We start from the raw sequence: 18,740 nt of genomic DNA, 5'->3' as shown, positions 1-18,740 counted from the left end.
ACTCGCCTTACTTAGCAAGCCCTTAGGCAAAGAGTACGCCTCGTCCAATCATAACGTGTTCTACGTACATAGGTACTTCTGATATCATAATACATTATTCTCTTTGTCATTAATCAATCATACTTTTCTATTCATGTTCATAACTTAAACATTGCATTGCATTTCGCTTTACATGATCTTCTACATTACATCGTTCACATTTATCATTTCCATTCCATTGTCATTTCATAGTCATTGCATAACATTTTCATTTCATTTCATTTCCTTCGTACTACAGCTGGTCTTTAGTCATTATCAGTTAGTCTACAACTCCTTTTAGCTATCATCAGTTAGCCTACGTAGAAACGTGTTAGATCTGCTAACATGACTGTCTTTCAGCTGTCTTACATTTACATGATTGCATTTAACATACACAAGTAACATAGTCCATATCATATTTTATTCTGAATGTTTTACTTACTTAGTCTGCATCTCATACATATAACATATATTTGCACATAATTTACATTTACTCATGTCATACAATTTAGCAGTAAAATTCATACTTATTCCTGTAAAATAGGTCAACCCACATTTAATATTTATATGCTGAAAATACATTTCATTTCTTACATAATTTCGTAGAAAATGCCTTTCACTTTCATCATTCCATTTTCACATATACATAGCTAAATAAATGGTCCTAGACTCAAAAACATAATTTAAATGGTTGACATTTTAAACCTATACCGAAACGTATACACGTTTATATAACACAATTTATTTTCCATTAAATTCATAAAAATTATGGTTTAATATATATTTTCCCCCTTACCTGATTTCTTGAATTACGCCAACAGGGACCCCGAAAAATACCTGCGGCGCTCACCCGGATCCTAAATCAAAAATCCTAATTCCATTAAATTAATCATAAATAAAATACTATTTTAATATTTCCTAAACCCTTAAATACCAAATAAACAGTTATACCCTCAAATATAACCAATTTACCAAAATTTTCAAATCTCACTCTCGCTTTGGAGTGGGGCCTAAAAAATCTCAATTGGAAATTTACTCATGTCAAATGACGACGATCACGACTAGGCCCCCATGGTGGTGTCTGATCGTCGATTTGACTGAAGATTTAATGAGAAATTGAGAAATTAGGGAAAGTTTACCTTACCCCAGGAATGGTGCCTACGCCGCTCCCACGACAAATCTGCTCCAGTAGAAATGTTGGTGGTGGAGTCAGAAATTCAACGACACCTTCTGTTTCCTGATCGGCACTCGTTAGGCCGACAAAATTGAGGAGAGAGAGAGAGACGGGATGGAGACGGCGGACGACTAATTTGCAATTCCATCTATATGAAGCTTCAGCTTTCTTCTTTTCTCTTTTTTTTTTTTTTTTCTTTACTTACTTTATAATATAATATAATATAATTATATATATATATTATATCATATTATTTATTTAACAAATCAAATTTAACAATACTTAATTAATTAATTGATTAATAATAAATAATTTAATTTAATTTAATTTTTTATTCCTTTTATTTGTTTATTTAATACATTAATTTAATAATGTTTAATTAATTAATTGATTAATAATTTTAATTTTTTAAATTAATTTTTTTCTCGGGTTATTACATTATTCCCTCCTTTAAGAAATTTCGTTCTCGAAATTTTTACTAATCCACCATCCATAGTCAAATTAAATCATTACTATCTTAATCATAAACCTATGCCCGCCCCCTTGACAATATCTGCCTCAGTCGGGATCAATGAGTACACTCATACTGATCCACCTCCACCTAGAGGTACTTGTTGATTTCCCTCGATACTATAACCTCTGAAATCAACTAGCCAACATCATACCACACATGTCCATATACTTTAATTTAAATAACAAACACCCAAGTTGACCCCAAATTGTTAAACCACATAACCTAAATTATTCTCTTTCAAAGATTTTTCTCCCTAAATCAACCAACCTAACCTTCAAGTTCAAATTTCAAGTTCTAATTTCTCTACTCAGAAACATCACCATCGATGGATTTACTATGATTTTCTGAAGCTAGCTACTTCTTCATTAAAACACAAAAGATCATCAAGGGATTTCTGCCCCCAAACTTACGAAATACAACGCAGAATTCCTAACGGTATCTTAATCTATCCATCCTTATCCTTATCGCAACTCAATCCTATACTCTGGTATAAATCATCCATAACCTAATACTCTAATATTTCCATATCCAAGCGATGTGAATTTAATCACACTTCCGGCTAGACATTGCTCTGATACCATCTGTAACGCTCTGACCCCCTACGTGGGCCTGGAGTGCTACTAATCCATTCATTTACCTGATCATCCACATACTAATATCATGTACACAACGGAAGACATAAATATAATCTCCACAAATAAAATACCAGAGTTTACTATCCCTATGTCACGCCCCGAACCTGCAAGTGGGTCCTAGGTGTGAATTAAGTAACCTAACATGTCCCTGTATCAATTTAAAACACACATGATACGATACAAAAGAGGGTCCGACCCCGTGGAGTGAACGGATGCCCACATACATACACATAACCATTCATACTCATCCAAATATACGTAGCGGAATACGATCTTTTACACATATACAGTATCATACCAGAGTCTATACAAGTTAGGATATACATTCCCATTATTACAACACATACCCCAGGTGTCCACAAAACTATCCCGACAACCTGGATACCAAAACTCGTACCTAGTAGGTACTAGCAGTAGCTACGACACCCTTGCTCTCAGATGCTAGGATGCTACTTACGGCTACTTGAGGGACCTGAAAAACATTGTACGTACATTCGAGGTGAGACATCTCTCAGTAAGGAAGAAAACAAGTTATATCAGTGTGTGGCATACTAGTGTTATTTTACATACTTCATAACACTATAAAAGATACAATACGGTTTGAAACATTTCCATACAGTTTCATACATTTACATATAGTTCTAGTATTTTCACAAAACCATTCTAGTACATACGATACCCAAAACATATGGTCAATGTCGTCACACTAGTTCGCAACTACACAAGGTCACCTCATCTCACAACGATTACATTGCTACATACGCAATTACGCTGCAACGCCTGAGGCCCAATAGTGATTACATTGCTTCATACGCAACTACACAAGGTCACCTAATCTCATAGCGATTACATTGCTACATACACAACTACGAAGCGACGACTCAGGCTCACAGTGATTACATTGCCACGTACACAACTACACAAGGTCACCTAGTCTCACAATGATTACATTGCCACATGCACAACTACGCTGCGACGACCTAGGCACACAGTGATTACATTGCTACATACGGTGTAGAACACACCCTTCGGTGACCAGCTAGATCATACTGGTGATATTTCACACCCCAGATATAGAGCCGACCACTTTTGCCTACGGCAGTTAATCGATACATAGCTGTTTACAAATCCCTGGAATCATTTTGGAACTCATGTTCCTATACATTTCAGCGTACGGTAATAAGTCGCCACATAGCTGTTTTACAAATACCTGGAACAACTACATACATCCATACATACCACACTTATTTGGTTTACGGCAAATCATATCATTTACAAATTCAAGTATACAATTTATGCAAATATGGATTACGATCACCTCAATAATACAGTTTTAACATAACCAACAATTTTCCAAACAAAGTTGAGACGATTCCCGAAATCTCCAATTTTCCTGAAAACTGTAACCCAAAAATCCCGCATTTTTACCCGATAGATTTCCCCAAATAAATTACCAAAACATACATACGATCGTAACCTACAAGCTTACCGATCCAGATTTCGAAAATAAACTGATATAAACAAAATCCCCTTACCTTAACCCGAATTCCAACTACGAACTCTACGGTCCCCAAACTACGAACCGAGACTCCAAAACCTACAAACCATAGTACAATATATGCTTACAATTCATACTACTACACATATACTGAATCATAAATAAAAACTGAGTCTTACCTCAATTTTAGCTCAAAACTCGAAATCGCTCAAAATGAGATTCTGATCCGCTGGAAACGTAGAGAATCCTTCACTTATCCTCGCACTAACTTTGGATTTGCGATTCAGGCGACCAACGGTGAAGAAATCGAGGAGAGAGAGAGAGAGAGAGAGAGAGAGAGAGCTTCAAATTCTAAAGAGAGAGAGAGAGAGAGAGTTTGGGGAAAACTTAGCCCCAAAGCAACCTAAAAATATCTTTTATAGGCCTTTGACCCAAGGGGATTCGTCGACGAATTAGTGTCCTCGTCGACGAATTCTTCACTAGCCTCGTCGACAAATCGGCAGCCTTGTCGACGAGCTAGATATTTCAATTTTTTCCTGAACCTCTCGGCATTCACTCGTCGACGAGCTTCTGAATTTCGTTGACGAGAAGCCTTCAGCCTTCGTCGACGAATTATGGCCTCGTCAACGAAGTCTGTGAAATTCCATTTTTACCCCTCTTTACATAATAAGTCCATACATCACGGTTCGGGTTCTTACACCCTATCTAGCAACCATAATAAATTAATCATCCACCTGTATTCAACATATATAAATATCCCCAAAAACATCCAGTATTCACAATCATTCCTATCTCAGAAAACGCAAAACATAGAACAAAAAAACATAAATTTATACATCTAAAAATTAACATAAAAATATATACCCTTCTCTTTTTCTATTTTCCAAAAATGTTACAAAACCTTTAGCTCTCTAAGTTTGATCTCAAGGAAATCCTGAAAAAGATACATCTGTATTCGGGTGAGACACATCTCAGTAAGAGAAGAAATAATATATTAAAATAGTGTGTTGCTAATATGAGGTATATAAATATCATTTTAATAACATTTTTCAAATCATTAACATAACACTAAAATCATTCATTGAACCTAATCAATCACATGCAAAGATTTAACCCACGAGATTACCCAAGGATAGGGGTGATTACTCTCCCATACAAGTAGCACCCCTCTGCTATGATATTTAGGTAACCCTAAAGTCAGTACTAAAGCATATCAGGGCACTCACCTTACTCAGTAAGCCCTCACGTGTTAGATTGATCTCGTACTCACATCGTTCAACAATAGCTTACCGGCAAAGACCTAAGGATAGAGAAATCTTCTTGCCCATATAAGTAGGTTTCCTCTGCCCTAATACGTTATGTAGCTACTGCCACATCTGAAGATACTAGTGCACTCGCCTTACTTAGCAAGCCCTTAGCCGAAGAGTACGCCTCGCCCAATTATAACGTGTTCTACGTACATAGGTACTTCTGATATCATAACACATTATTCTCTTTGTCATTAATCAATCATACTTTTCTGTTCATGTTCATAGTTTAAACATTGCATAGCATTTCGCTTTACGTGATCTTCTACATTACATCGTTCACATCCGTCATTTCCATTCCATTGTCATTTTATAACATTTTCATTTCATTTCCTTCGTACTACAACTGGTCTTTAGCCATCATCAGTTAGTCTACAGCTCTTTTTAGCTGTCATTACTACAGCTCCTTTTAGCTGCCATTAGTTAGTTTACGTAGAAACGTGCTAGATCTGCTGACATGACTGTCTTTCAGTTGTCTTATATTTACATAGTTACATTTAACATACACAAGCAACATAGTCCATATCATATTTTATTCTGAATGCTTTACTTACTTAGTCTGCATTTCATACATATAACATATATTTGTACAGAATTTACATTTACTCATGCCACACAATTTAGAAGTAAAATTCATACTTATTCCTGTAAAATAGGCTAACCCACATTTAACATTTATATGCTGAAAATACATTTCATTTCTTACATAATTTCCTAGAAAATGCCTTTTACTTTCATCATTCCATTTTCATATATACATAACTAAATAAATGGTCATAGGCTAAAAAACATAATTTAAATGGTTGACATTTTAAACCCATATCGAAACATATACACTTATTTATAACATAATTTATTTTCCATTAAATTCATAAAAATTCTGGTTTATATTTTTCCCCTTACCTGGTTTCTTGAATTACGCCAACAGGGACCCCGAAAAATACCTGCAGCGCTCACTCGAATCCTGAATCAAAAATCCTAATTCCATTAAATTAATCCTAAATAAAATACTATTTTAATATTTCATAGACCATTAAATACCAAATAAACAGTTATACCCTCAAATATAACCAATTTGTCAAATTTTCTAAATCTCACTCTCGCTTTGGAGTGGGGCCTAAAAAATCCCAATTGGAAATTTACTCATGTCAAAATGACGACGATCACGACTAGGACCTCATGGTGGTATCTGATCGTTGATTTGACTGAAAATTTAACGAGAAATTGAGAAATTATAAGAAAGTTGTCTTACCCTAGGAATAGTATCAACGTCGCTCCCACGACAAATTTGCTCCAGTAGAAATTTCGGTGGCGAAGTTAGGAATCTAACGGCACCTTCCGTTTCCTGATCGGCGCTCGTTAGGCCGACAAAATTGAGGAGAGAGAGAGAGAGAGATGAAGATTGTAAAGACCTAGAAATTTAAAAGGATTAAAATAATTTGGAAAAAAAAAATAAATAAAATAACAGATAAATAAATAAAAGGAATGGCGTGGGAAAATAATAATAATAATAATAATAATAATAATAATAATAATAATTAAAGAAATTAAATTAAATTAAGATAAATTAAATAATTAAATAATTAGTTATTAAATTAAATATTTTTACATTGGATTTAAAAAAAAACTAATTAGAATGATATATATAAGTAAGTTATTATAATATATATATATATATATATATATATATATGAGATAAGTGTAAGTTTAATATATATATATTTATATATAAAGTATCTGACAGAAAGAAGAAGAAAGAAGAAAGAAGAAGAAGAAAGAAGCAGAAAGAAGAAGGAAGAAGAAGACAGGCTGCACGCAACCCCCCCCCTTTTTGAAATTTTTTTTAACTTTCCTGCGTCCGTCTCCGTCTCTCTCCTTCTTTTAATTTCTCGACGAGTTTGCGATGAATCGGGAAATAGAAGGTGCCATTAGAATCTTGGTTCCGCTGCCGACATTTCTACTGGAGCAGATTTTTCATGAGAACGACTTAGGCATTGCTCCTGTGGAAAGGTAATTTTTCCTCATTTTCTCAATTTCACCGTTAATATGTGGTTAAATCGACGAATGGACACCACCATGGGGTCCTAGTCGTCGTCATCGTCATTTTGACGTAAGTAATTTTTCAATAGGGATTTTCTAGGCCTTACTCCAAGCGAGAGTGAGATTTGAGAATTTGGCTAAATTTAAAGGTATTATTATTTATTTAGGAATTATGGCCCTAGAAAGTATTAAATTAATATTTTATTCAGAAATAATTTATTGGAATTAAGAATTTAATTTCAGGGTCCGGGTGAGCGCCGCAGGTATTTTTCGGAGTCCCTATTGGCGTAGTTTAAGAAACCAGGTAAGGGAAAAAATATATATTAAATCAGAATTTTTATGAATTCAATGGAAAAATAAATTGTGTTATATGTACGTGTATATGTTTCAGTATGGATAAAATGTCAACTGTTTGAATTATATTTTTTTCGAGTTTAGGATTGTTTATTAGATATGTATATGCGAAAATGAATTGATGAAAGTGGGAAATATTTTCAGGATAATTAAGTAAGAAATGAAAGATATTTTCAGTATATAAACATTAAATGTTGGTTGACTTATTTTACAGGCAGTGTATGAATTTTATTACTAAATTGTGTGGCGTGAGATTCTGTGCAAATATATGTTAAATGTATGAGATGCAGGCTAAGTAAGTAAAGCAATGAAAATAAAATATGATATGGACAATGTTGCCTGTGTATATTAAATGCAACCATGTAAATGTAAGATAGCTGAAAGACAGTCATGTTAGCAGATCTAGCACACTTCTCTGTAGACTAATTGATGACAGTTAAAAAGAGTTGTGTTAGCAGATCTAGCACATTTCTACGTAGACTAACTGATGATGGCTAAAGACCAGCTGTAGTACGAAGTAATGAAATGAAATGTTATGTAATGAAATGACGATGAAATGACAATGAAATGAAATGAAATGACAAAGGTAAATGATGTAAATGGGAAAGAGTCACTTAAAGTGAAACGAAATGCAAAGTTAAGTTATGAACATGAATGAATGTGCATGAATGTATAATGATAGAAAAGAATGATGTATTATGATATTAGAAGTATGTATGTATGTAAAACATGTTACGATTAGGCGAGGCGTACCTTTCGCTTGAGGGCTTGCTGAGTAAGGCGAGTGCACTAGTAGCTACAGATGTGGCAGTAGTCGTATAACGTACTAGGGCAAAGGGAACCTACTTGTATGGACGGGTAGATTTCTCTATCCTTAGGGCCTTTGCCGGTAAACTATTGTTGAACGCGTGAGTATGAGATCAGTTTAACACTTGAGGGCTTACTGAGTAAGGTAAGTGCCCTGGTATGCTTAAATCATAACCTTCAGGTTGCTAAATGTATCAGAGCAGAGGGGTGCTACTTGTATGGGCAGGTAATCACCCCTATCCTTGGGTAATCTCGTGAGTTAAACATTTGCATGTGTTTGATTAGGATCAAGGAATGATTTCGAAAATTATATTAAGGATTTTCAAATGTTAAATCTTATATTATAAATAAACTCATGTTGGCTACACACTGTTTTAATATATGGTTTCTTCCCTTACTGAGATGTGTCTCACCCGAATATGAATTTATATTTTTCAGGATTTCCTCGAGATCGAGCTTTGAAAGCTCGAGGGTTTTTATAGCATTATCGGGAAATAGAAAAAAAAAATGGTATATTTCTATGTTAATTTTGGAGAATGTAAATATTTATGTTTTATGCCTTTATGTTTTAAGGCTATTAAGTAAGGAATGATTATAAAAATACTGAATTGTTTTAGGAGTAATGTAGATTTATGGAAATGCAGGTGATGGATGATTTAATATGAATTATAGTTAGAATTAGTAAACTCTGGTGTTATGTTATATGGAGATTTTGTTGATATGTTCCGCTGTGTATGTTATGGATAATGATTTATTAGGGATATGATCAGGTATAACGCACTGGGCCCGAGTTTAAGGGTTCGGGGCGTTTCAAAGATGGAGACGGCGGACGACTGAGAGAGATCTCTGCAATTCCATCTACAGGTCCTTTTTTTTTTTTTTTTTCTTTACTTACTTTATCGTATAATATAATAACATAATATATATATATATATATATATATATATATCATATTTTTTATTCAACAAATCAAATTTAACAATACTTAATTAATTAATTGATTAATAATAAATAATTTTAATTTAATTTAAATTTTTTTATTCTTTTTATTTATTTATTTAATACATTAATTTAATAATATTTAACTAATTAATAATTTTAATTTATTAATTAATTTTTTTTCTCGGGTTATTACAATACATGTAGAGCTAACCCTTGGTGAAAACGGAAATGACTCTAAGTAGGGAATATAGGCACAAAAGAAAAAGAAAATAATAAAGGATGAAAAAGTAGAAAATAAAAAAGAAGAAAAAATGAAAAAGAAAAAAAAATGAAAAAGAAAAAGAAAAGAAAATACAAAGAAAAAGAAAAAGAGTGCAATGTCCCAAAACACATAGAGAGACACATCCCATTCTAAATTGGCTTGGGCATTTTGAATTAAGGGATCAAGCGTGAAAGTCAAAAGAATATTTTACCCCAACTCTGATATTGGGGTAGCTTTCTTTAAGATTGACATGTGAAAATGTTTCTAGGTTAGAGCAATTCATTCCATTCCCTAACCTTTGACACTAGGTTAGATTTTGAGTCAGATGTGTGAGGAATTGTTTCTTCGATACTAGGGCAAGTTTTGTCCAAAAGGGATATTTCATCGAAACACGAATGAAACTAGATCCAACATAACCCCAAAATCTTTTGGTTAGGATCTTAAAATTATGACCAAACCAATATTATAGTTTGTGAAACAACCCAAAGATTGTTGTCACCATACCTCATAAATAACACATTCTTTTCTCTTGCTTCTTGCTAATAATTCTTAATGCCTGGACCAATCTCAATTGTGTTTTGAATCTTACCTTCTAACCTTTTTTGAGAAGAAAATTTTCAAAATAAATGCATAATTTTGAGCTCATTTGTATTTCAAGATTCGAGTTTACACAAATTTGTACTAACCATTGTTTACCATGAAAGAAAAAAAGCGATTCAAGTCAAGCTTATTACATTATTTCTAAGATGGAGCAAAAGAAAATGATGAGGAAAGAGGGGGTACTCTCAGCCACATCCTTTAAATACAAGGAGGCAATCCCTAACATGAAGTTGACCCATGAAGGGATCTTCCTAATAAGGGGGAGTTAATATCAAAAATGGAAAGAAAAAAGTCAACTCAGGAAATCAAAGTGTTCAAGGTTATTACACAAATTTGTGCTAACCATTGTTTACCATGAAAGAATAATGTAATAAGCTTTAACACAGTCTAGATAGGAGTTCAAGTCAAGATTATTACACAAATTTGTGCTAACCATTGTTTACCATGAAAGAAAAGATTTGAATTTTATTATATACTTACCTCATTGATTTGGAAAGTATGTAAAATGAGCAACCAATAAGTGAGGAGAGCGTAAAATGAGCAACCAATAAGTGAGGAGAGAATAGCCCATGAGTGAAGTAAACAAAGAATGTGGTGGTTGTAATTTTTCACAACTTTCACCAAGTGATTTATGTTATAGGGGTGTTTGTGTGCTCAATGGTCTTTTCGTGTGCAATCCATTAGTTGTATCATGCATCCAATAAAGGGCCACATTCCTTTAAATCTGGAACAAATATATTAGTGGTTTATTTGTCTTTACAACACCCATCCTTGCCAACTTTATCATAGTTAATCTACGTAGGCAAAGTCAGTTAGCTCTCAATGTCATTTAACATATGCACCACCATTATGAATCTCCACCATTAAGAGACTATTCATTAAAAATTATACAATCCCATTATTTTAGTAAGAAGAGTACTTCTATTCAAGTAAAAGACTTTATATGATTTCGAGTTAAAATCATGTAATCAAGGTTGTCTCCCATCTTTAACTTGTTAGAGTTGACATATATTTCCCCAAACAAGCATTATTTTCTCACTCCCAAGTAAAGCTAGTTAGCTAGTAGACCTTGTGATGACCTAATTTCTTGTTAAAAGCCTTGATATCAAGAAAACTATGGTCGTCCCTCTATGATAAAAGGTGGGAAATATTAAAGAGACAGCTAGTGCTTTATGCACAATGGAGCTATAGTTTAAAAAAAAAAAAAAAGTGTTTGAAGGAGGTGCTCTAAAGTTTTGAGATAATAAAAAAAATACTTAGTTCTCATTTTATGCCTTATGGTTCTAAAAATCCTCAAAATGTGAATTGACACAAAATTGGAATTATTAATGAGCAATTTTAAGACACGTAATATATTGAGGCAAAGAAGATCCTACAAGAAATGGAGAAGACAAAAAATTTGAAAATATTTGAGACTGTCGAATATACTTGTTTCAGGTTCAATGGATAAAAAAAAAACTTAAATAAATAAAAAAAATAAAAAAAATGATTATTTGAGAACAAGAAAACTCAATAAAGAAAACTTCAAATGCATGAGTGTATCCAACACCATAGGCCCAAAATATATGGTCATCCGTGTAAACACTTAGGACATACTCTAAAATACATATTTGGATCAAAATTTACATTCTAAAATCTAATTTATAAGTAAAATATATGATGAATTATCCACCAAAAAACGTATGTTGTGTTGGAAAACTTTAATTTCATAACTCAAACTTAAATCTATACCAATTTATACAAAAAAGAAAACCAAAATTTTTGTTAAATCTTTTAAAATAATTAACATAAATGTATTTAAAATCTAAAATTAAAGTTTTTATGCTTCCACGGGCAACCAAAGTAACCCATTTTTGGAGGGGAAGCACACGTACCTTTCACTAGGAAGTAACCTTTATCTCATGGAAGAGGAACGATAGAGAAATCTAGGAAGGAGGCATCGCTGGTCCATAATGTGATCTTGATAAGCTCAAGGTTGTCAGGCATCAGCAATGACTTGGGTGAAATGCAAGATGGTGACATGCGTAGGCACCATAGGGGTTTAATGATGGAGTGAGCACCAACGAAGGTCTAAAATGTGAGGTGGGAGTCTAGTAGGGAAGAAAAAAAAAAAAAGATTGCTTCGTGGATTTATGTAGACATTATCTCGAACAATGTTGGAATTGGTGTAATCCCAAGAGGGGGGGTGAATTGGGTTTTAAAAACTTTTTGGCTAATTTAAACAATTCGCCGATTCATTACAGTATCATATCCCATTCAACATGTATACGTGTATGTAAAGCGAGTTTAACAATAAAAGCAAACATACACATGTGCAGTATCTTATTTAAATCAAATGTGTGCATGAGAATAATTTCGACATTAAATAAACATTCATACACATGCTGAAATTAAAGTGCAGGAATTTAAATAAAATAGAAAGAGCGACACCAGATTTGTTATCGAGGTTCGGCCAAACCAGCCTACATCCCCGCCTTGGGCTTTGTGACGCCCCGACCCGCCAAGTGGGGCCCGAGTGCCAGGTATTTCAATCACCTGTATCTGATACCATAATTAACATACACGCAGCGGCACATGAATAAATAACCTCAAATAAATACCAGAGTTCTATATAACAACCAAAAATCAACACTATAACATCCAAATAACTGTATCCACAACCAGGATTTAAAACGTAATTCCGTACAAATATATCTATACATATATTAGTATCTCACAATACCCCAAAAAGAAACTCTCACAAACAGTCCCAGCCTAGGCCTTCAAACCCGGTCTCCAGAAGAACCTGAAAAATTGTTAATCCACTAGGGTGAGACACTTCTCAGTAAGGGTGGAATAAATTATAACAGTGTGTGACAAATGAGTTTTAATATTTATAACTCAAAATAAACTGCTTCTTATATAACATCAATAACAACTGAGAAAATGTACCATTAATAACATTCCCGACATCCAATATCACACACACATTCAATATGCACAAGTATATAATTTTTATGCAAGCGAAAGTCCCCAAGGATAGGGAAGATTACCTGCCCATACAAGTAGCTTCCCTCTGCTCTGGTACTAAAAACTACCTAACAGAGCACTCACCTTACTCAGTAAGCCCTTAGGTGAAGTATTACCTCACCACTAGTCCACAGATAATTATTATTTTAAAGGCGAAGGTTTCCACGGATCAGGATGTCTACCCGCCCATACAAGTAGCATCCCTTTGCACTGATACCAAGAAACTACCTAACAAAGCACTCGCCTTTCTCAGCAAGCCCCCGGTGGTATGTTTACCTCGCCGCATGCACACACATGCATTCACAATATGTTATACCATTATTTTTATGCTATAATTAAATTCACATGCACACAACACATCCACACAGGAATCATGCATCTCATACTTCATCTTCCAATGTCCTCAATACGTGGCCCACACAGAGCAACTGCGTACATGTCAGTACGTGGCCCACACAGGCACCTACGTACTTCTTATCTACACATGGCCCACACAGGTACCACTAACCGCACAGGGTACATAACATGGTCCACACAGGCGCCATTATCCACACAGGATATAACGTGGCCCACACAGGCACCACTACCCACACAAGGTATATAACATGGCCCAGACAGGCGCCATTATTCACCAGTATCCAATCCCCATGACCTACCCGTCATACATCAGTAGAACAAGCTCCTCGACCTGCCAATGTCCTACCCCATATAAATAACGATATGACGAGCTCCTCGACCTGCCAACGTCACATCATCATTTATATATAGGCAATTTAACAACCTCCTCATGCCAACGTTATATTGAGATGCATACGAATAACCACACAGTTAGTTCACACAAACGCATTAAATCATTTCCACACAGGAATCAAACATAACAACTCATTCATCTTACCATAATCATTTCAAACACCCCCACATGCAAACCCAAATACCACAGTAATTCATATCCAATTTATTAGGAAAATTACTCCCATATCACACGAATTTAATATCATAAACAATTATCCCAAATATAACCGTAAACCAAATAATCATTTTTTTTTTCCTGTAATCAAACTATTCTGAAAATCATATAAATAAATAATAAATTTCGTATGCTCGTAAATAATTGGTTCACTTTAATAAAATACTGATATAATTTTATTCCCCCTTACCTGATTCCCTGAATTACGCTTGTAGGGCTCCCAAACTTATACCCGCGACGCTCACCCGAACCCTGATTCAATCAAATCAACCCCAATAAAATATTATTTTAACATTTCCTAATTTATAATAATTAAATGATAATTAATTTCTAAATAACACATTTATCCTAATTTTGGACTATTTCTACAATAACCCCACAAGAATTTCACTCCGCTAGACTTGTAGAGAATCATCCCTAGATTCTCGTGGTGGTGTCCGATCGCCCATTTGGCTTAAAATTTAGGAAAAATTGAGATAAGAATGAGAATTTGGCTTACCCCATGAGATATTCCCACGTTACTCCTACGACAAATCCACTTCGGTAGATATGTCGGTGGCGAAGAATGGAGTTCGGTGATATCTTCGGATTTCCAATTGGGCGAGAATCGACCGTAAAATCGTAGAAGAAAGAGGAGTGGAGAGTGAGAGAATATATTTAATTTTTTTTTCTTTCTCTTTCTTTCTTTCCTTTCTTATTTGTTCTGTGCGCGTGAATTTTTTTTTCTCCTCTTTCCTTCTGTTTTGTTCCAGCGAGAAAACTTACACACTAAGTTTTCGTTTTCGGTTCCGGGGAGCCAGAGAGAGAGAGAGAGATAGAGAGAGAGAGAGATAGATATAGATAGAGATATAGATACTTACATATATACTTTTATATATATATATATATATATATATCCAAAATCCTTAAATTTATTAATTTAATTAATTTTCTTAATAATAATTAATTAATAATAATAAATTTTTTTTAATTAATAATTTTTTTATTTTATTTATTTATTTTTTGGGTCGTTACAGGCTTACCCCCAAGGATTCTACTATACCTGCTCACTTAACCAGGCGGAGCAAAAACCTTTTACATCCTCTCCTTACGGGGCGAGGAAAACCCCAGCTCAATTACTAGGTTGAGCCAAACTAGTCTCACTTGTGGGGCTGAGACTCCCCAGTTAAATTCCGGGCTAAACCGAACCAGTCTCACTTGCGGGGCTGAGACTCCCCAGTTCAATTAATGGGCTGAATCGAACCGTTACAACAAAATCATTTTGTACATAAAATATGCTTCTGAAATACAAGTAGAGATGTACAACATTAAAATCTAATATGCATTCTCATATGATTTTGAAATGAAGCTCATGTAGAGTATGAGTTTTCTCTCACAATATTTTTCAAGTAAAACTTGAGAGTTTGGAAAATGATTTTCTTTTCTAAAATGATTCACCTTTATAAAATAGAAGGAGAAGCCTCTCAAGCAAGTATATATTAAATTGATATATGCTCAAGGCTCCCTCTTGTATAACCCAAAGAAATTCTCCAACAAATGTATGTCAAGATAAGAGTAGGAGAATATTAGGGTTTTCTTCAAAATGATTGACCTTAGTAAAATTAATCCCAAGAAGGCATTCAAGCAAAATATATGAGCAAGAATATTAGCCCAAGCCTTCAAGACATTTTTCACAATAAATTTCTCCAAAAAATATTTTTCCAATTAAAAGAATATGAGAGAAATTTAATCTTTGAAAAACATGAAAAATAGAAAGGCCTTCAAGTAATATACATATATAGAATGTTATATGCTCAAGCCTCTTCAAATATAACCCCAAAAATATTTTTCCCAAAAATGGTTTTCAAAAGAAGAAAATGGGAGACATTTTAATCTTTGAAAATATATCACAAATGAAAGAAGAAGGCCATCAAGCAATATATATGTATATGATATATGCTCATGCCTCTTCACATAAAACCCCCAAAAATATTTTCTCCCAAAATGATTTTCAAATAAAAGAAGAGTAGGAGAAAAATGAGAATTTAAAGAACAAATAGGGTACAGAAGTGTAGGAGAATCAAAGAATGATAAACTAATTTAACAAAGGGATTCTCCAATATTTTTCAAGTGTTTTGGGGTTGTATTTATGGGCAAAAACCCCTTGTGACCGTTATATAGCCGTTGAGACCTTAAAATATATTTTTATTTTGAAAACTAACCGTTTTCGGCCGTTGGGACACTTTCCCGAGAAGGTCGGTCGACCAGCCTCAAGGTACGATCGACCGAGGCTTGAAATCAACGAGTTTCGGTCGACCGTAGTGAAGGCTCAGTCGACCGGCCTCTACTTTTTTGCGCAGATACTATTCAGTGTTTTGGCCATAACTTTTCCTATACAACTCCAAATTGGATGTTCTTGATACCAATAGAAAGGTAAGAGAAAATCCCACAACTTTCATGTTGAACACATTTTAAGATAATGATTTTTGGCTTGAGAAAAATGTCCATCAATGAGACATAAGAAACATGAAGGGAGTTTTTCTCTTACGGACATGTTTCAGTTTTTTGGCCATAACTTTTTCTATGTAACTCCAATTTGGATGTTATTGGTATCAAACTCAATCTATGGAAAAATTCCACAATTTTCATGTTGAACATGGTTTGATATGAGATCGAATTGAGTGAGAAAATTGTTCATTTCTAACATTCGGTTGACTGGCCGGTTGACCGACCCCTTTGAAAATTTTAGTTTTTGCCTTCTTTTAACTTTAAAAGCATTTAAAAACCTTTGTATAAGTTAGGCATTTTATGAAAAAAAGTTTTTCATGTTATTTGGAGGTCCTATGGTCAATCTAAGGTCAGGTAGAGTTTCAAATTTAAATCATGTAAGATGCATGCACATTTAACCTTAATTACTATTACAACCCAGAAAATAAATAAAGTCTTCATGTCTTCTGCTCCTCAATGCTCCATGGAATATGCCGATTGGTGTTCTTCTCAATGCTCTTTACGACTTCCATTTTGCATTCATCACTTGTGCTTATAGAAATATAAACCTGTTCACGCTCAGTTACACAAGTGGGATACTGTGGTTTGTCATTATCAAAACAGGGATCAGACTCAAAAAGTCAACAAACAAGAATTAGGAAATTTGAATAGTCATAAATTCAAATAGGAGTCTGAAGATGGAAAGGAGTGCACATTCAATTTTGGGTTGTGGGACTTATTTGGGATTTTAATTTTTTATGAAGACATATCAAGGGTATATTAGCATTATGAGTTTTATCACTTGGAGACTACCAAGTTTTTCCCTTTATGCTTTTAGAATAGTTTGATTTCAAGGGAGGTCAACAAATTTTGCCTAAAAATGAGAAGGGAAAAATAACAAGATAAGAAAGAAAAACCTTCAAAAGAAGTAAAATAGATTCTTGGACAGAATAAACTAACTTCTCTTTAGATTCAACATTTAAGCTTAAACCTCCCTTCATATTTAAAAATTAAATAGGCTTCCTTTGATGTTCAATTATTACGACGTTAATATCTCTAATATCCCTCCATTAACTAATTTTTAATAGTTGACATGGCAAAACTCGGTTGATTTGTTTAAAATTAAAAACTTTGAAGAATTTTAACTAGCAAACATTGACCAAGTGTTCAAGGAAGGCTTGAGTTTTCTGACTAAATCATAATTATCCTCTTAAACCTTTTTTTTTTTTTCTCTGTGAATGAAATTTCATCCATTTAGCATAATTGGTTGTTTTTTATGTCTCATTTCAAACTGAAAAACAATAAAGAAAAGAAAATACAAATGAATCCACATTTTGATATTTAGTTGCTAAGTAAAGTGAGAAATAAAATTAAAAATATGCCAACTCAACTAATAAAAAATTAATCTTAAAATTGTAATTTTTCTTAATTATTAATTATATTAAACTATTTTTTATTTTTATAAAAAATTAATTTCAATATTTTTTATATTTGATTAATAATTTATTTTAAATTATACTAAAGAATCCACGTTTTCATATTTAGTATACCTATTTATATTTGACACGGAAGGAGGCATGTGTTAGGTGGTACCTCCACGTGCCTAGTGCTTCTATTACTTTGTCATCCTCTTCTATTGGGACACATGGATATGTAACAGCCACCTAGAGATATTTTCATATTGATTTTATTTTATTTTTTCATACCATCATTTTGTTTATGTTTGCAGCAATTTGGTATAAACTATTTAATAGAACTTTATTATACTTGCAATTCAAAACATTCAAGAAAAATCAATATTTAGCAAAAATTAAAAGAAAATTTTGAATTACAAGATCCAACCTCGATGCCACAAAAATAAGTGCCAAAAACGCGGATCTCATTTTTGAAGATATATGGTACATGGTCTTTAAAAAGCGTAACCCGAATAAGATTGCTAAAAAAGAGATTGACTAGATAGAAACATCCTATCTATAAACAATACATTCGGATCGTTAGCTACCCTTTAAAATCCCATTCCCCTCTCTATCTTCTTCCATTCATCCCTGCCTAAGCATCACCCCTTTTATAAATCCTTATATTGGTTTCATTTTTTCTACACTATTCATTGTCAATAATAATGATATGGAGGAGTACTATGACCCAAA

Source organism: Malania oleifera, chromosome 4, assembly GCF_029873635.1.
Source record: "Malania oleifera isolate guangnan ecotype guangnan chromosome 4, ASM2987363v1, whole genome shotgun sequence".
Lineage (NCBI taxonomy): Eukaryota > Viridiplantae > Streptophyta > Magnoliopsida > Santalales > Ximeniaceae > Malania > Malania oleifera.
Note: the sequence above shows the minus strand (reverse complement) of the source record.